The sequence below is a fragment of the Spermophilus citellus genome, assembly GCF_964194105.1.
Source record: "Spermophilus citellus genome assembly, chromosome: 6".
In the NCBI taxonomy this organism is placed as follows: domain Eukaryota; kingdom Metazoa; phylum Chordata; class Mammalia; order Rodentia; family Sciuridae; genus Spermophilus; species Spermophilus citellus.
The window spans coordinates 119,990,007-120,010,455 of record NC_138187.1 but is presented as its reverse complement, the minus strand read 5'-3'; the positions used below and the strand labels follow the sequence as shown (position 1 = coordinate 120,010,455).

The following is a 20,449-nucleotide window of genomic DNA, read 5'->3' as shown; positions in this document are numbered from 1 at the left end:
ACATCTAAATGCTAAATGAGAACAGCAAATAGTTAAAGCTAACATATTACAACCCCATCTACTGCAAAGTCACTGTATCAGAAGCTAGAATTGATTTGTTTCCTCAGAACGAATTGAAAATGAATGTAACAGAACGTTGGAAAAACCCCTTCTGCACTGCTAATCGGATATGGTATAATGGTTGACTGCAGCTTTGCCCTGTACTAGTGCTGCCTAAATCATACATACTTACACGTTCTGGGTTCTTCCAAGAGTTTGGTGCAGTTTCAAGGACAAATGTCTTAAGGAAGCCTCTCTACTGTGCAGCAGGGAGCCTAGCTCAGATCTGATGACAGGAGCACAGTGCTAAATCTGACAACAGAGAAGGAAACTTCCTGCGTGAAGAGGAGATCTTGGAAAGTCTCAGGGTTAAAAAGGCTGCTTTAGATGTGCTGGTTGATTTGCTCCCTGGTTGTGTATACACAGTAGCAGCTGATCTGTGTTTGCAGCCCTGCAGAAAGGAACCTTTACTGAAAACCAATGGCATCACATTTCAGTGGAGCCTGTGCCAAGTGCTGGAGAGCAGAGCAACCTTTGACAACTTCACACAATTCAACCCAGCAGACTTACCACAGGTCACGAGGAGAGTGGAAGGTGCCTCCCCGCCAGCTTTCACCCTGGGTATGTTAGCGCAATACCTGGAAAACCACACAGTTACCGGCTGGGAACAACGGAGTAAGGTATTCCCAGGACTTGTCTGAAATGTACTTTCTGTCTGCTGCCCTGACCTACCATGCACTATTATTTTAACAGAACTTTAAAAATAAATTCAAATGCTCAAAATGTATGTCCTTCTGCTTCTCATATAAACCTTTGTGTTTAAGGTTCCTCTGGGTTCCTCAGAAATAAATCCAGAGGAAAAAAATAATAATAATGTAGGATTGGGTAATAGGTGCCAAATTCTGCACTACGTCTCCCAAATCAGAGGATGTGTTATTGGGGCCATTTTGTTACTGCTCAGTATAAATTAGGGTGATTACAAAACTTCACTCCAGTAAAACTCACTATTCTAATGAGACTAGGGATTATCAAGAGCAGACCAAGTTGTGGAAAACATGGAATGTGCTGATCAGCCATAGAATTAGCTTTATCATCACCCTTAATATGGAAAGGAAGGAAAATTCAACACCTCACCATCTCTAGAAGGGAAAGTTAAAGGAGCATAAAAGAAAGAGAAATAGAGATAGATGGGGTCAGCTAAAGCACAGAACAAACTTAATCCAAGTATTCAAGTCATTGGTTGACCACTTCATTACCCTCCAGTTCTCCTCTGCCCTTCCCCATCTCTCTCTCCTGCCCCGAGGACAAGTCCAGGTTGCAGTACATAACCTGGCATTTTCTCGCCATTGTGCATTTTACTTCAAAGGGCAAAAAGCACAACTGGCAGTTTAACAAAGGCCAAGTGAAATGTGTCAGGCAGCTCAGAGCACTGCTTTCCTCCTCCTATGAAAGGGGTCCAGGAGCTGTCTGGGCAACTGGTGAACCATCCGAGGTCTTCACTTTGCATTGATAGAGGAACGATGATGGTTTCCTTACATTTAAGAACCCATACTGCGTAATGAATAGAGTCTGGGTTCTGTGCCAGATTTAACTTCCTTTCCTCGTTCTACTACTCTACCTGCACAAGGACAGGAGTGGCTTAAAATTTCCAAACTTTCTATTTCCTCGTCTTTGAGGTAGACACAAGTTATCTACCCTATAAGCTTTTTCTGTTAAGGCTTAAAGGATGCACATGTTGAGCGACAGAGCCTGGCATGCATTCATTCAGCAACATTTACTGAGTCTCCTGGCAGAACCAGGCACAGTGCCAGACAGTGGGGGCACAGAGTCAATTGAGAAACAGTACACTGCTTCAAGTACAGGTCCATAAGTGTTAGGTCTTCCCTCCTGCCCTCCCATAATCTATGTTGTCTCCTTCACATGCAAAAGAAAAAAAAATCAAATATCTTGGGATAGGGGATATAGCTCATTAGTAAAAAATTTAGCTATTATAGGCAAGTTCCTGGGTTCAATCCCTAACACTACAAAACAAAATGCTGTCTCATCTGATTCTGCCAACAATTTTATGTGATAAATGAAGCTATGCCCAACTTACAAATAGGAAAACCACATCTTAAAAAGGTAAAGGTTACCCAGCTAGTAAATCACAGCATCACAGCGTGCGTGTCAATCCAAGCTCTTGAACTCTTCCAAGTACTGTCTAAAGTAACTATACAAATTGGTCATGTAGCATTCATATTTTGCACAATTCTGTATAGTACTGGTTTTCATTTCTTTGTTGTTCCAGTGCTGAAGACAGAACCCAGAGCCTTCACTTACTAGGCAAACACTTACCACTAAGCTATATCCCCTTAACAGTTTTATATGGGCATATTGTAGTTCCCTAAAGGTAGAATGAGTCTCTTAGACACACTACATCTTGAAATTACTTTTAATTCACTAGCATCTAGGATGATATTGAACATATTAAATGTTTAACAAATTTTGCTACATTGAAAAGAAACTCAGGCTGAGTCAATTTTACTACCTATACTCAATCTCATAAGAAGCCAGAGCCTTAATATACAATGGTTTAGAGGTTATTTGTGGCCTTCCAGTTCTCATACAATGTTCTCAATGACCTCCAAATAGTCATATGCATCTCAAAGTGTTTAACACTGATTCATAATTAAACTCCCGGAATTTTGTTTTCTTCATTTGTTTAGCATGTATTTTGTAACCAGGACCTAATGATTTAGGGTAAGAGTGATTAAATATTGACCTTTATATTCAAACTTAATACTATGACATCTCCTGATTTCTAGGTTCACCCAGTTTCTAAGTTCTACAGATCACAAAGTGGAGAGTTCTGTTGATCATTATCTTGTGAATCAGAGCAGAACACATACCAATTTCAGAAACAATTCAAGGTGATTTTTTTAAAATCTGCATTTTAAGATATATTGTCTGTACAGATAACTCAAATTTCTTGAATGACTTTTGACCTACTACTTTATTCTTTTGACATACAGTCCATTTCTAATGGAAAAATTAGTTAAGACGGTTATCAGCAAGTCATACATAAAAATTCCCCCTAGAAAAATCTGTATGGTACCTAAAACTTGGAGTTCAACTGATGTATTACATTCATCACTAATGTTACACCTTGGAAACCTTATTTTAAATGTGATTTATATCATTATTTATAAGTATTTACTGCCAAACAATGATTTCTTTAGCCTTCACAAAAATGCTAGAAATTTAGATTACTATCAATGTCATGACCACAGTGCAAATTATAGGCAATGTTTAAGACAAAGAAAACAATTACCAAATACATTGTTTCGTTTCCAAAGTCATTCACTTGTTTATTTAGACAAGCTTGGCCATCTGTAAAGGAAAGTAAATCTGCTCAAGTACTGGCATTGCATACATTAGAATTATCATGCTTGGGAACATCTTCCACATTCAACTGCCCAGCTGCATACTATTTCCTGCTTCCTCCCTAAATAGAATACTATGTAAAGAACCTACCTCAGAGGTTGTTCCTGGGTGGGCAAGAAATGTGCCAACCAAATACCACTCCAGGACTAAACAAATAACCCTTGAAATTGGTCAGACCTGAGCACTTAAAGAGAACTGGTTGACCTAACGACTCTTCCTCACCACCTGAAACTAAATACAGTTTACAGATTCTCACTTGACCCTCAAAATCATCTTGAGAAGCAGATGGATGTTTTGATCATTCACATTTTGACAATTCAGAGAATTAAATAATTTCTCAAAACCATACAGTAATCTTGAGACAAGAGCTCAAAACCTAATTCCAAAGCTTTTCCACATGACACACTGTCCTCTCCCTTCATGGGGAACCCCCACACATTGGCTTCCCTCTTTTTACCTTTGGCTTCACACGCCACAGCTCAGTTAAATACATACCAGGCCATTTTGTACACGTGCACACACATGCACGCACAAGCACACACATATACACACACCTTTCTACCTTCCACCTTTTCTTTTCTCACATGTTGGCCAATGGCTTCAGAGAATGATTTTCTCTGTCTCCATACATCCTTCCTCCTGCCTTTCAGTGAGTTTGGGTGTCAAAAAGCAAATCTTATCACAGGTGATAAACTTAGCAGCAGTGCTAATGTTTCACTCTTTCAAGGGAAAGAAAAGTCATATACTTTGCAACCAGTCACTAAAAATCCTGAAAGTTTCTAAAATTCCCTTTCGGCTACTCTGCAATACTTCTCATCTATCTTTTCGACTTCCAGTTATATGCATTCTCTTTAACAGCAACCCTCCGGAGTCTAGATAAATGATGAACTAGCATTCAGTTTTACTGCCTTTATGTTATGTTTATCACTTGTAGCATAATAGAACTTGTTCTTTACATTTTATTCATCACTGATAATACAAGATTTCACTCCAATGAGTAACAATACACTTTTATACTCCAACACAGGAAAGTAATCAGCATTTAAGATTATTCGGGGGTGGGTGTGTGCTTTGAATATCTGATAATTGATCTAGAAAGGAAACATTTTAATGTAAACCTGACTGTCTAAATTTCATGAGGTTTTCATTTCAAACCACTGAACCTGAGCACATGTACTGCTATATACACTAATATTTGTAGTCATGGCATAAGGTCATACTTAAGTAATAATTAGTTGACAGAATAGAAAAAAGTAGGAGTATGATTAATTGGTTGATCCATTATTAATCAATCACATAACTAAGGATCACAGGGGTAAAGTGAGTTGAAGACCGACTAGTCAAAACCTTTCATATCAGAAAAGAAAAAAACAAGGATTGCTATTGTTCTCAGATGAAGTGGACAATCTGGTCATATGGTTAACTCTGCTTACCATCACAGTGACTGACCTTCTGCTGAAGACCAACATTCACTAGAATATACATCAGCCATAAAGAACAAATCTCTAACTATGATGGTGATTGATCCAAAGGATCATCGGGTATTATACCCTAATTCTGTAACCTTCAGAAAATAAATGTTCATACTAAATAGAAAATGAATTTGTAATAACCGAATTAAAGTGTTCATCTAAATAGCCAACTTTGGATTTCTCTCCACACATAATAACTTGGAAAAATATATAGCCTGTGTTTACTATAGCATGATAGCTACAGTCTCTAAGAAGAGCTATAACTCGCTAATAATTTTCCTGATTTATGTTTGAAAACATACAGGGCATGAAATGATTTCTGCAACCTTACTTTTCCTCAAGAACACTAGTGAGCAGAAAATGTAGTCCAAAAATCATGTGGGCTTGCTTGTTACATCTCCTTTTTCAATAGAAATAGGTGATGACCAATTATATATACTCTACCAAAAGAAATATCATTAGATTATTTTCCCCCTTAGAGGAGGAGGGACAAAACAACACAGGACAAGAAGAAGAAAAAATAAGGAAAAGTGGAAGAAAAGGAAGAAACTCTAATAAAAGAATCTATTTTCACATAATGCTTACATTTCCTTCTTGAGAAAGTACAATAAATCCAGCTTATGGATGATATACGGTTATAAACTGTAACTCACTATACAAATGTTAAGTTATTCTTGCTGGTATTTAACATATATGAAAATGTGCTTCACAATCTATAATTGTGCTAATAAAATAGGTATTTGTGAATATAAATTATACTGGCCATAAAAATCAGCCTTATTAATCTAATATATCTTAGAGCGAGACCAAATTTAAATGAACCACTTTGATAACATAGATAGCTGAAAACACTGTTTATCTTACCATGTAAGTGTCTCTCAGAACAGGAATACAAGTTTTGTTATGCTTCATATCCTGTTGGCAGTCTGCATTTCGATCTTTAAAACAGTAAAAAATGTTGTCAGATATGCAGATTTTCAAAGTTAAATAATTTGTTTAAGGAAAATAAATTAATGTGTTAGTATCCTTTTTAGAGTCCTATCCAGAGTTTGGAGGCACTTTGGAGAGGGGGAGGTTCCCATATTGGGGATCAAACCCAGAGCCTCATTATGTACTAGACAAGCAAAGTACCCCTGAGCCACATCCCAAGGATATTTATTGTAGCAGACTGACATCTGAACCAGCCATAAGTATCCATAAGCAAATAAAATATCTTTGAATTGCCAGTGTCCATTATTTTATCACAGTTTTGTCAAAAACAACTGTCTTTGGTGGTAACCATGAACAACACATCCTCCACTATAGAACTATAAATAAAGGCCTGATTTAAAACTATAAGAGACACTTCTCCACAACTACTGGTGTTATTGAGAATGTTCTAAATGCACTATTAAATGTCTATATGCACGTCTAAATAAGAAAAGGGATCTATGCCAGTACTGTGCAAGAAGGAGATGGCCTTGTCCAATTGGAAATAATCAGGTTTGAATAAATGAATGGTAGCTAATCTCCCAGAAAAAGAAAAGTTCCCTATCTATGTGATAAAGACACAAAGACTTGTAGCATTATCACAGGGATCTTATCACAGCCACATTGTCAGGAATTTTTATTTAAAGATTTGCAAGGATTTGTCCAATTCCCTTTATTCTAAGGGACCAGAACCCTGGAGGTGTCGTATTTCAAAAGCTATGACTTTCTTAAAAGAAGGCCACTCAGGCTCTGGTTCTGCTTAGCCACCACCACCGCCCATTCCAGTACAAAGTACCATGATAAGTTAGATCCAAAATAACATAAAGAAGATTGCTTCAGAGAAAGATCCTTAAATTCTTCTACAGCACTTACCCCCAGCCCCACATGCCAGCATGAGAGGGTGAGAGCTGGCTGAACTTATGCATAATTCCTTGCTCTGAACCTGAAGGTCCACTTACTCTACTGGGATGGCAATACTAACCTGAACCCTGAACTTCGGAGCCATAGTATTTCACAGCTTTAACCAACTGATAACAAAATGACAGGAGAAAACTTCTTTGTTTGCACAGAGGCCCCAGTACATTATTTTGACTTTATAAAGAGATTTTCAATGAATTTAAAAATCACAATATTATGATACTTGGTAATCGTTATTTCAAAACGGCAGTTTCTATTGTTCATGGAGAAATTTCAGTAGGTTTTCTCATACCAGTAGTTCAATTGAAAGATTCACCAACTGCTCCCTGGAGAAAACTGAAGATCTGCATTTAAATGGAGATATACTATTTCCAAATGCACAGTACCTAGAAGGCAGATACTGTCAAGGTTTCTTAGTGAGCATAACTCAGATTATATTATGTGAATTTCAATGCCACAGCTATCCCCATTTCATAGGGTGAGAGTTATTTCTATAAAACTCATTTTTCTCTGTGAATTCTTCATAATGTTTGTCCCTAGAAGTTAAAATTAAACCTTGCTCCATAGCAAAGTCCTCACACTAACAACAAGCAATTACTACTGTACATATCATTTCTGATGTGTACGGAAAAAGACCACAGAAGATAGCTCCGCCAGAAATGTTAAATAATTGAAAAGTATAATGACTTAATAGAGTAGTAAGCTTAGTTTACAATGCAGCCAATTTGAAGCCATAAAAATACTGTGTAAAAATTTTATCTTGTGGTTGACCATTACATATCCTATCTATTATTCAAAAGTATCTCAACAGTGTTTTTCTTCATTAATGTGGCTTTTGGCATTTTCCTCAAAATATTTCTATTTCAACAGTTTTCCAACAATTCTGAAACAAATGCAAAATTTCTGTATCATATCATAAAGACCCTTCCCTGGTGTGATAATATCTTCAATGTCAAGCTGAAACCAATTTCATAGGTCAATCTGAAAGGAATACTTGAACCTCCCCAAATATGATTTGCTTTGCATTGAACACAATCAATCAGAAATTAAGAAAAAATTAAAAATAGAAGACTAAAGATACTGGTACTAACACATCTGTAAACAAAAGGACAGCCTCATAAATAACCCCCTTTCCTGTGGCACACTAATCCAGGGATTTCTCTACATTAGAAAATGTCCTGGGGCGTCAGAAAAGTTTTGCCTAGAGTGTTCTGCTAAGGTACATAGCATGTCTGCTAAGGAGGAAAAAAAGAGACACTTAAGATCAATTCCAAACATAAGTCCATTACCTCTGGAAGACTCTCACTAGAATTCTAGCTTCAACTGAAATGTCCCTGTAAACAAGGTTACCAAGAACAGGCCTAGATATTTTTCTCAGCAACACTTTCCTAGGAGCCTCTCAGAAGTCCGTGTGGTGAGTTATACCTTATCTTCCTGCTCTGCCCTTCTCATGCTGATTCAAATTCAGAACTCAAATGAAAGATGAAATATCTTGAAGATCACTTAATATTGAAATACTGTTGCAGTAATAAGTGGTGCTCAGTTGGAGATGGGAACATGGTACTCTCTTGGTAACCTTTTAATTTCTGGAAAAATTGTACAGAATAAATTGAGCCTCACACACATGGAAACCTAATCGATTGATCTGCTCTATTTTGTTAAAACACCACCCATCACAAATTCCCTCAGCTCCCAGGCAATTCCTGTTAAAGATGACCAGCACATTTTAGGATGTATCATGCATGAAGACTTAAATGCTGTTTTGATTTATTAAAGAAAAAAACCCATCTTTTATCTACAATTATCATCCCAGTCAATGGAGAGTCTGATGTGCAATATGATACCATTCCCAATATATACACATTTAATTCTATGCAAGTTTAAACAGTTATGAGAATTGCTTTAAGAAAAATAACAAAGCCATGCATAACTGATATAGCTGTTTCAAAGATTAGCTAGGCCTGTTTCATTACATAGCTGATGCTTTTCAAGTATGAAGGAAAAGAAACCCCATCAGTGTCACTTCATCTCCATCAGCATGTCTGTGTACCTTCTGTCAGCCACTCCTCAGCTCAGATTTGAGAACTGTTCAAATTTCCCTCTCTTTCTCACAATGACAGAACTGTTTCTCAGGTTGGTTAACTCATTTTGATAACATCAAATCTACTGGACAGGAGGGGGAGGGGGGGAGATCCTGAAACCACTCCCAAGTCCCATCCCCTGCCTCCTTCTAAGACATTTTTCTGCTTCTTTTTCTCTTGCCTGCTGCTTTTGAATTTGGGCATTTTCCAAACATACTCCCCTATTTGGTCTTTGGGCAGCCTGAGAAACAAGTTTCTCTATAAACTAGACCAAGTCACTCAGCTGCTCTGAAACACACTTCACCACATCCGCAGGTCTCCAGATCTTGACTTAAAGTATTAAGCAGGAGTGTTTTGAAAGTAGTGGGTGGTCATGTGTGGACCTAAGAGCTTCTCTGAACCCATAAGCTGGCTGAAAGCTGGCTGAAAGACTTTCTTCCTCTTTTTTTTCTTTCTCTAGTTCTTTTTCATATTTTTATTTTTATTTTTATTTATTTTTTTTTTTTTGGAGGGGCCTGGATGAGAGGGTGCCTTTTTCAACACTGCCCTCTGGTTTATGTTAACCAAATCATTTGGTTTCTCTGTGTGTCCCTCTTCCCCCATGGCCACTGGTTCTGATTCTACAACACAAACATAGCAAACGTGCTTCCCTAGCAAAAGCAAATCCATGTGGCAATTCACAACGTAACCCAAGCAAGCACAATAAATAAACACATACATAATCATTCCACAACACTGAGGGGGTGGGGGTGGGGGGTGTCTGCAGGCCTTTCCGGACTCTTCCAGAATTGCTCATTAAAATTCTGAAAGACTGAAAGACTGAGGGGGGTGCAGCTAGGGAAAGGTTGCCGGAAGAGGAGGGGAGGAGGGGCAGAGTGGAGCTTTGCCCTCTGTGTCTTTCTCTCCCTGAGAATCTCCCATCACCAAACAGGGGTGGGTGGGTGGGGGGGCACTCTATCCTGAAGACTCTCTCACACACTTGAGGGGCAGAAGGGAGTGGGTGGTTTGCAATACTTAAATGAGGGTCTGGTGACCTCTGTGCAACTTCAGCGACTCCCTCGGGAAGGTGAAAGGGTTGGGGAGACAGGAGGGAAAGAGGCGTAGAGGACAGGAGGAAGACACCTACAGCAGCTGCAGTCACCAGAAGGATTTTCCAGCCCATGACAGCAGTCCTCAACTCCTGGCACCACCCTCTCCCACAAGACCCCTGCCCCACATCCCCTCGCCCCTAACCCCTCCCAGTGCCGGTGCTGAACTCTGCCCTCACTCTTTGCCACTTTACCAAGCACTTAAGTCTCTATCCAGGAAGGGGGATGGGAGGGGTGTTGAAAGAACAAATCTAATTGCAATTAGGATTTATCTGTGTCTCTAGCACACGCTGACAGTTTTGCAGTCATGGTCAGGCAAGTCTACAAGAGGTGGGCAGTACTTAGGGTTGTGTTATTGAGGGAGGGGTTGCTTTTTCTTTTTTTTTTTTTTTTTTCCTCCAAGAGACTCTAAGCAAGTGAAGGGGGGAAGGGGGTAGCAATACAGATTTCAACCAGGACTGCAAATAAAGAATGCCCCAGATGCAAATGTCTGTCTCCAGATGTTGATGATAAGGATTTGGAGCAGTTACCTTGGCAGGGTCAGAACTGCAGCAGGTTAATCAGGTGAGTCGTCGGGGATTTTAAAGAAGCCGAAGCCGGTTTCTTTGGCTATGAAAGTCTACAAAACCCCCATGCAGGAACATTGCACATCTTACACACGCCTCCTTTAACTGGGCTCCCACGACCTCAGCAGGAGAGGGGGTGCTGGCCGGCCCGCCGGTGGCAAGGGCACGGCCCCCCGCTCTGCCCCTGAGGGCACGGGGCCGGCCTGGCACCCGGGGTCCGCGTCCCGAGCGGCTGTGAACTCACCGAGCCAGGCTGCGAGGGGCAGAGGGGCGCCCGCGGCTAGCCGGAGCGCTGAGGCGCCTCCCTTTTCTCTTGGTAGCGTCGGTCCGCACTCCCTGTGACCCAGGACGTCATGATGCCTGTCTGTTTTCTCAATGATAACTTGGCAGAAGAAGAGAGAGGCTGCCAGGTTCTCCTCGGGTGGTTACGTGGTATGTGCACGTTTCTGTTTGCATGCGTTTCTCTCTGTTTTTTTAAAATAAATATCTATATTTTTAAAAAAAATTCCCGGCACAGTCATGATTTGATCGCATTATTGCGTTTGCATAATTGACGCCTCTGGGTGTGTATATATGTGTGTATGTGCGTGTGATTTTTTTTTCCCCTTTAAATCCTGCTGCTCCTGCCGCCGCCGCCGCAGCCGCTGCAAAAGGAAAGCAAGCATGCGTTCATCTTTTGTCTTTCATTTTACCTTCAGGGTGACACTCAGTACCAACTGCTCCCTTCTGACCGTCGCCAATCCTCGCCTGGGCAAAATAAATTTGAAAAACGTGGGGGGAAGGGAAGGAAGAGCCCCCTGAGCCAGAATGCTGGGGTTTCCATTCTTAGGCGATCCCAAACCAACCCGACCCACCTCCCACCCTGTAAAACCTTTCTCCCTTCTACCCACCGGGCCCAGGCAGAGAATCGGCACCAAGATAGCGAGGAGCATCCACCCAGGGCCAGACACTCATGTTCGTGGCGTGCACTTGCTGACTTGCATGTCTCGGTTGCATTCCCAGTGTGCAGGCCTCTCACAACTGGGGCTATTTTTGTCTCCCAGAGATGTTCTTTAAAGCCTTTTTAAAATGGGGAGGGGAGGGAAGAAGAAACAAAGTAAAGTCCAAGCTTCCATTTGAGGGGCTCTGTGGACACACCATAAAATTTAGGAAGGGGGGCTCCTGGCATCAGACCCACCAGGGGAGTTTGGAAGGGCAAAAAGGATAACTAGCTTTTGACTTTTGTACAGTGGCAGGAAAACTTTTTTTTTTTTTAATACAAAGATGTTACTGTGGACTATGTACTGTATTTCTCACTTTTATAACTATGTTCTCCAAGATCAGTAGGAAAGGTCTCAAGAACATTGCTTAATATTTATTTCTGCCAAAAATAAGGTATTTTAGATGGTGTGAACACATGATAGGTGAAGCACAGATAACTTCTTGTATGTTTACTTCATGTTATTTGTACATTGTCTGGTATGTCTTCTGTAACTTCTCTCAATCATAATATTATGTATTTTACTCACCATGGGTATGTTCCTGATTAAAAAAATACCAAGCACCAGGTTTGGCCAACACTTTACCCTTCTTTATCACTAATTACCCTTTTAGAGTAGCAAAATGGGCTAAGGACTTCCCCCCTCAAACTCCTGCTTGACCTTGATCACCATCACGTATGGGTAAAGTCACAGTTCTACTCTGATTCCAAATTCCTAAAAGATGACAGCAGAAGCCGAGGTTGCAAAATATAAAGTGCCAAGGAGAATGTTCAATCTGAAAAGCAGAATGGCTTGAAAGAAAAACTTTTTAACTCATCCAAAATAATCTGCAACTGCTGGGTGTTTAAACATAGTTAACCTTAAATAGGTAAACTATTGGAGAAACTGGCTAAGTTTAATGAAAATAGCAAGTAACTTGTTGGGCCTCTTTGCTTTAGCGTCACAGTCCAAGAATCACTAGCAAATCCCACAGGAAGACTCTGTAATTATGCAAAGTCCAGACAATCAGAATTGGAGAAGAGCCTAGCTGAAGTAGACTAAGAGGGTCAGAGGACTATTGACTAATGGCCAGATCCCAAGACTTGAGCGGTGCCTCTCCACCCTTGACAATTGGACATGGCTCCTCTGCCTCTGCTAATCGGTCTCCTTGGAATGCCACAAGATGAACTGGTGCAGTCAAGCCCATGCCTAGAGGTGAGAAGAGTCAGTGTTTCTAAGAGGGCAAAGGCCTATTCAGAGACCATCTATAGTAACTTTCCAGTAACTATCCAAGAGGTACTCGTTAATATTCAATCTTGTTCTCCAGCTTTTTTATTAACCTCAGAACTGGACCCTTAAAGACCCACTGCAAAGGAAAAGAACCACAAAAATGTGACTAACTTTAATCCCCTGAAATCCAATTTCATTTTTTCTTTTCAGACCAAATGCCGTCCCTGCTGTTTGTCACCAATCCACATACCAGTGCAGGCAGCCAAGTGGTTTCCTTCCCCAGGGTGAGATGTCTGAGCAACTAGAAGAGAGCAGAGCACAGTATTCAAGTGCTCCAAAGGTCTGAATAGACACTTTCTAAACTGAGATTCCCTAAATTCAACTCTGCTTAAGAACAGCTCTGTGTTGTTTATTAGAGTTCAGACTCTCAGACTACTTTCAAGTCTTTTTTTTGGTCTGGCTTCACCTAAAATATAATCATTTAATATTGTTGTAGCATGTTCAATTTCACTTCCCAACCAAACCAGAGGGCATGAAAATGCTTACTAAGGTATATAGAACACATGGGAAGCAAGGTAGTAAACCTTACTGGTGAATCAAATTAAATATCCTTAACAATAAAACAGGAAGACTGTTATTATCTCCTGTTACCTAGGGTACTGAAGCATGGAGAAGTTATATGCTCCAAGGTGCACAGATGGGATTCAAATTCAAGAGCTTTGAGTTCAGTCAGTCTTCGGCTTACCTGCCTACCTTCCTATTCAACCTTATTTCCAACTACTGGCATCGTGGACCCTTGGTTCAGTCAGCCTGGCCACCCATTGTTCATCTCACATACCCTGTTAACTCCTACTCCAATGGCATTGCCCAATCATTCAATGCCCTCCTTCTGCCTCTTTAAATTCTATTTGCCAGTCAAATTCTATCCACTGGTCAAGGCCAAGTTCAAATCCTATTTTGCCCACAAAGCTGTTATTTATTATTCTTGGGTTTATCGATCTTTCTCTCTCATTGTTCCACAATGTTCACTATTACGTAGAACATCACGGGTCTCTAATTGTTTCTGAGGTTTCTTTTTCAATCCCTTCTTCACCTCTCAATTCCTTTCTGACAGAAATATGCTCGCTCGCGTTCTCTCTCTCTCTCTCTCTCTCTCTCTCTCTCTCTCTCTCTCTCTCTCTCTCCCGGTCTGCCTACCAGAGTGCCAAGTACAACACTATCTCTCATTAAATAGCTTCTGATACATTAATTGATACACAACTGTGCTTTGTAGAGCTAGGATGCCACTTTTCAATTTGATAAAATTTGAAAGTCTAATGTAACAGAGGCTTTATCCTTTTAATTGAATAAATTATAAAACTGTTTCTGCCTATTTCAGATGTCCCTAGAAAACAATCAAGTCAGATGGATGACAAAACTATTTAACTGGAGAAGCACATTATGGTGAAGAAGAACCTGATGTGGGGGTGAAGAGGGTGAGCAAGTATATAATTGTAGTGTTGGGAAAACTATCATAAAATTAATCATTATGGGGTTTGGGGCTGATATGAGCCTTTGTCTGGTAAGTTTTTTCATTTTCTGAGTTAACTAATGCTTTCTTATTTGAAAGATAAGAAAACAAGTGGGAACTGGTGGCCAGATGTGTGAGCTAGCTCACCTTAGATCGGCTACTGGTCAGCAGTGTGTGACCTCTGCAAATTATTTAACCATGCTGTGCCTCAGTTCCCTGCCTACACAGGATGGAACAGATCTCCAAGTTCCTTGCAATGGCTCAATTAGAATATGACAGAGAGAAAGAGCAAGCAAGAATATTTGGTCCATGGTGGGATTATTTTTTTGGAGAATACTAGAAAGATTCTAGAGAACTCAGGTAAAATTAGCCAAGTTCATATTCTAATCCACAGTATAGTAAAGGGTAGCTCTGAAAAACTAAGTTCATATGCAAAAGCATAATCAAATTTATATTTTCCAAAGTGTCCCCGTTAGACAAAATTATTAATAACCATGTGTACCAATAGCCTATCATTTCTGCCAAAATGTTGTTAGTCATCATTCATACTTGCCTACATGACCAAATTATTGTATAGACTCAATTTGATATAGGTAAATTCAGTCTGTGTTGCCTGATGTCTTCAATTCACAGGTAGTTTGAATTGAATCCTGACACTAGTTGAAGAGCAGAGATCTATCAATGAAGAGACTTAGGAGCTAGAACCTGAAGGGGCCTTTTTGCATATTTCCTTATTGGAACTGATTTCAGTAAGCTTCTCTTTGTGTTCCTTTCCTTATTTATTCTTCTCATTTTATTTAATTTTATTTGTGGTGCTGGGGATTGAACTCAGGGCCTCATACATGTCAGGCAAGTGCTATACCACTTAGATTATCCCACCCCTCCTTTATTTATCCTTAGGTATTGAATAGTTTGATATCATTCACTTTCTATCCAGGTTTTTGTTGAGGAAAATAATATAGTAGAAATGAAAAAGATGCCATTAATTCAAATAAAATATTATGTCAGTTGTGCTTTGTTGTACACCTGAATTAATGTTTCTAAAAGTTTCCCAAAGTTAGTAGAGCATGTGGAGACAAGAATTCAGGTCCCTTGGTTGAGAATCCAAGTTGATTCCTACCACCCTTTACTAGTTAAAGAACCTCACAAAATCCTAGAGCTTGGAAGAATCCATTGCCCTATCCATAATACATTTTTAGATGATGTGGTACAGACTCTGGGAAAACAGACAGCTGATCACATCTCAGCAAAAACCAAATTCATTAGAACATTTACTTAAAATAGGAATGTATAATATGGAAATATGAAAATAATTTCATATAAGGCAGGGACCTCAACCAGGTTTCATGATAGCTGAAACCTAGATATCCATGGATAAGTTACAAAGATCTTGAAATTATAGGCCAAGTGAGCATGTATATATATTGTTCTCAAGAGAAATCCACAACTTTCTTCACATTCCTTATGACTCCAGAAAGGTTAAAAACAACGGATACAAAAACAAGTTATTTTAAATGAACTTAAAAAAAAAAAAAAAAGATACACATTCATTGAAGCCAAATGTCACACTGGCTACAACATGGATAGTATATAATAATTATCAGTATTCAGAATGATGGCCTTGAGACACGATGAAACCCTCAATCAAAGAAATTCACTTAACTGACAACACGAAAATATAGCAGCCTATTCAAAATATTTGAATACTGAATTGAAATGAGGTTTCTGTTTTTGTTCAAGCTGGTTGGACAATTCTCTCGTATTAAGCAAGGTAGATTCATGTAGGAAAATAATCATTGTTTCAAGGAGTAGTTAGGAGTCCACTGCAGCTGAGGTGGCAAAGAATGAGGAGGAAGAACTGGAGGGATATTTGGCAGGGGACTGGAATTCACAGACTTTCATGTCTGGTTTAGACAACTGAGTTAAATGTTATTAAAGAGATAGAAAAAAAGAAGATTAAGAAAATAATGAATTTGGTTTGAGATACGTTGGCTTTAAAGTTCTTTGGAACAGCCCAATTCCACCAGCCCTGGGAAAGATTAAGAACAGATTTGTGGCTGGAGAAATTTATTTGGGAATCAGCAAGCAGTGAATTGGGGATGGGTTAGGCTGGTAAGACATGTGGCAAAAAAAAAAAAAAAAAAAAAATATATATATATATATATATATATATATATATATATATATGAACATAAAGGACTTAGAGTCTGGAGTAAAGCTGCAGTTATTTGAATGAGATCTAATTTGCAAATTGTGAAATTATATAACACCCAAGGCAAAATAGTATTAGTGATTTTAAGTATTGGTAGACAGCTGTACTGTAGCATAAATTTCAGAAAAGAACAATCCATCTCAGAATTCTACTTCCCCATGAGGTTTTCTGGAGTTCTTTCAAGACACAGTTTTCCTTTAGAGATACCACTTTCCCTGCCTGGGTACAGAAGGGAGAAAGATTTTTCCTTGGCAACCAGGTTCAACTGGAAAAAAATAATCAAGATGTCACCTGATGCCACAAGCTACAGACTATGTTTTCATCTCCATGGACCTGCCAGTTGCTGAAGCAGCAGAGGAAACTCAGTGTCATGGAAAGAACACTAAACTTAGAGTCAGAACCCTCGAGGGTGAGTCTCATTCCTGCCTCTCGCTGCTATTGCAACAGTGGCCATTCACCCAACTTCTCCACATCTGGATTTCCTCTTTAGTCCCTGCCCTACCGTCACTGGGTCATGATTCCTACCGCACTGGTTTGGAAATTCCCAAAGGGCTGGCATAAGGGGGCATAACCACAGCTTCAAAAGTCACCTCTTCTCTGAACTCCTCCACAGTGACACCTCGCTGCATCCCCAATGAAAGCCCCGTGTGGCGGACCCCTTTGTCTCCATTGCCATCAACATTCCTATAGTACTCTGAGACCAACGAGACTTTACTCACACTTGAATTTTCCTTACTCTGTCCACTGCTCAGAGGTCTTGGCTGCCTTTACTGTAACAGATGTTTTAGTTATCTTTTGACTTGTAGAGCCCAGCACACAGTAGATGCACTGTAAGTGCTAAATGAATAAACAATTATCAGAGAACACTTGCCTGCACATGTTCCCATTTTGAGAAAATGCTTTAGGTAAGCTGAAAAATGGGAAGTGCTGGGCCAGCCTTGCTGATAGGCCACAGACCACAGTGCTTTGCTCATAAAATTTCTACATTACTATGTATTGGCCCATAAGTTCCCTTATAATTTCTTATAAGGGAATAAAGGCCTTCTTTTATCAGATTTAAGCTTGAAATGAAAATCCTATTATCACTTCTTCCATAAAATGTTTACACTGGTTTTATTCGACACTGATATAAACATGCTTCATTTCAGATTTTGCCAGAAAGCCGAGGAAAGAAAATGGGAAAAAATACCGTAAGCCTATAGGAGGATTCAATGACTGTCAATATCTGGTGGAAAAGACAGAGAAGGCACTCCGAATGTCCTGTTTTCAAATTCCTAAAGAATTTTCTTTAGCCTTCTAGGATTATGTATTTTACCTTCCAAATGAAATGTGTAATCTTTAAGTATCAGGGTTTGGGGGAGGTTTAAACGAGAAAATGCATATGATGGTACCATGCTCTGTCAAAGTAAACAGCTGATTAAAAAAGAAAATTCTCCTCCCAAGTTCATCAGTTTGTTACCATAATAAACTTGTGAGCTTTTCTCTTGGCCATGGCTATAGTTTGGACCTTAAAATATTCCCAAAAGGATCATATGTTGAAGGCTTGGTCCCTAGTCTGTTATGCTGGAAAAATGGTAGAACCTTTAAGAGATAAGGCCCAGTGAAAGGAACTTAGGTCACTAGGGACATGCCATTGAAGAAGGTATTAGAACCCTGTCCCCTTCCCTTGCTCTCTCTCTTTTGCTTACTGGCTGCCATGAAGTGAGCAGTCTAGTGCATCTCACACTCCCTCTATGGTGTGCTGCCTGCCACGGGCCTCCAAATGACAGGCCAACCAACCATGGACTGACACCTCCCAAACTGTGAGTCAAAATAAAGCTGTCCTCTTTTTGAGTTGATTATCCCAGGTGTTTTGTTACAGTAACAAAGTTAACATAGCCAGACTTCTAAAAAAGAGGAACACAAGGAGTAACTTATATCAGTAGTTCCCAAACTACTGATTCATATAAAATCACTTAGGATGATTTTAAAATTCTGATACTTGAGTCATACCCCATAGCAATTATTTTAGAAATGCCTGAGGGTAGGAACCAAGCTATAGTACTTTTGAAAAATTCCCACTTGATTCCAGTGTACAGCAAAGTTTGAGCTAATGTGATAAAATGGCCTGTGGGTGGCTCATTTAGCAACTGGTGCCTGATGCTAACAGGGTCCAAGTTTAGACTCTAGTACAGAGTAGCACAGTTCTTAGCCCTTGCACAAACCCATAACTCAAGCCCTTCTCCTTTTCTTTTTTTTTTTTACTGTTTTTTTTATTGTTGGTTGTTCAAAACATTACATAGTTCTTGATATATCATATTTCACACTTTGATTCAAGTGGGTTATGAACTCCCATTTTTACCCCATATACAGATTGCAGAATCACATCAGTTACACTTCAATTGATTTACATATTGCCATACTAGTGTCTGTTGTATTCTGCTGCCTTTCCTATCCTCTACTATCCCCCCTCCCCTCCCCTCCCCTCTTCTCTCTCTACCCCCTCTACTGTAATTAATTTCTCCCCCTTGTATTATTTTTCCCTTTCCCCTCACTTCCTCTTGTATGTAATTTTGTATAACCCTGAGGGTCTCCTTCCATTTCCATGCAATTTCCCTTCTCTCTCCCTTTCCCTTCCACCTCTCATCCCTGTTTAATGTTAATCTTCTTCTCATGCTCTTCGTCCCTACTCTGTTCTTAGTTACTCTCCTTATATCAAAGAAGACATTTGGCATTTGTTTTTTAGGGATTGGCTAGCTTCACTTAGCATAATCTGCTCTAATGCCATCCATTTCCCTCCAAATTCTATGATTTTGTCATTTTTTAATACAGAGTAATACTCCATTGTGTATAAATGCCACATTTTTTTTATCCATTTGTCTATTGAAGGGCATCTAGGTTGGTTCCACAGTCTTGCTATTGTGAATTGTGCTGCTATGAACATCGATGTAGCAGTGTCCCTGTAGCATGCTCTTTTTAGGTCTTTAGGGAATAGACCGAGAAGGGGAATATCTGGGTCAAATGGTGGTTCCATTCCCAGCTTTCCAAGAAATCTCCATACTGCTTTCCAAATTGGCTGCACCAATTTGCAGTCCCACCAACAATGAACAAGTGTACCCTTTTCCCCACATCCTCGCTAGCACTTGTTGTTGTTTGACTTCATAATGGCTGCCAATCTTACTGGAGTGAGATGCTATCTTAGGGTGGTTTTGATTTGCATTTCTCTGACTGCTAGCAATGGTGAGCATTTTTTCATGTACTTGTTGATTGATTGTATGTCCTCCTCTGAGAAGTGTCTGTTCAGGTCCTTGGCCCATTTGTTGATTGGGTTATTTGTTATCTTATTGTCTAATTTTTTGAGTTCTTTGTATACTCTGGATATTAGGGCTCTATCTCAAGTGTGAGGAGTAAAGATTTGTTCCCAGGATGTAGGCTCCTTGTTTACCTCTCTTATTGTTTCTTTTGCTGAGAAAAAACTTTTTAGTTTGAGTAAGTCCCATTTGTTGATTCTAGTTATTAACTCTTGTGCTATGGGTGTCCTATTGAGGAATTTGGAGCTTGACCCCACAGTATGTAGATCATAGCCAACTTTTTCTTCTATCAAACGCCATGTCTCTGATTTGATATCAAGCTCCTTGATCCATTTTGAGTTAACTTTTGTGCATGGCGAGAGAAAGGGATTCAGTTTCATTTTGTTGCATATGGATTTCCAGTTTTCCCAGCACCATTTGCTGAAGATGCTACCCTTCCTCCATTGCATGCTTTTAGCCCCTTTATCAAATATAAGATAGTTGTAGTTTTGTGGATTGGTTTCTGTGTCCTCTAATCTGTACCATTGGTCCACCCGCCTGTTTTGGTACCAGTACCATGCTGTTTTTGTTACTATTGCTCTGTAGTATAGTTTGATCTCATACTTCATCTCAAAAGCCCTTCTCCTTTTCAATGATCCTCTGGTAAAGCTCTTTGTAAATGGACCGTAGACCACTCATCCCAAGTACAGAAA

The 20,449-nt window shown here is 39.6% G+C and overlaps 1 protein-coding gene and 1 long non-coding RNA gene across 11 annotated transcripts in view; one reads left to right on the top strand and one right to left on the bottom strand.

Moving 5' to 3' along the window:
* Positions 1 to 20,449, bottom strand: part of ESRRG (estrogen related receptor gamma) — a 590,918-nt gene that overhangs the window by 538,322 nt on the left and 32,147 nt on the right. For 2 of the 8 annotated variants that reach the window (XM_081299918.1, XM_081299914.1), the window contains exon 2: positions 5,799 to 5,872. The exons of 2 other annotated variants lie outside the window; for them this stretch is intronic. The gene's annotated coding sequence lies outside the window, so the exon portion shown is untranslated. Of the gene's footprint in view, positions 1 to 232; positions 421 to 5,798; positions 5,873 to 10,800; positions 10,941 to 11,446; positions 11,509 to 20,449 lie in introns of those variants that run through there. 4 more of the 8 variants (XM_081299910.1, XM_081299916.1, XM_081299917.1 and 1 more) reach the window with 4 other exon arrangements.
* On the top strand, positions 10,850 to 17,896 carry LOC308652170. Of its 3 annotated transcripts, XR_014022744.1 has the most exons (7): positions 10,960 to 10,988; positions 12,475 to 12,730; positions 12,956 to 13,085; positions 14,124 to 14,220; positions 14,889 to 15,004; positions 16,727 to 16,876; positions 17,616 to 17,896. It is a non-coding gene; the product is annotated as an uncharacterized lncRNA (long non-coding RNA). The 3 variants fall into 3 exon arrangements; XR_014022745.1 differs by lacking the exon at positions 12,475 to 12,730 and having other exon boundaries at positions 10,850 to 10,988; positions 17,616 to 17,887; XR_014022746.1 differs by lacking the exons at positions 12,475 to 12,730; positions 12,956 to 13,085 and having other exon boundaries at positions 10,882 to 10,988; positions 17,616 to 17,887.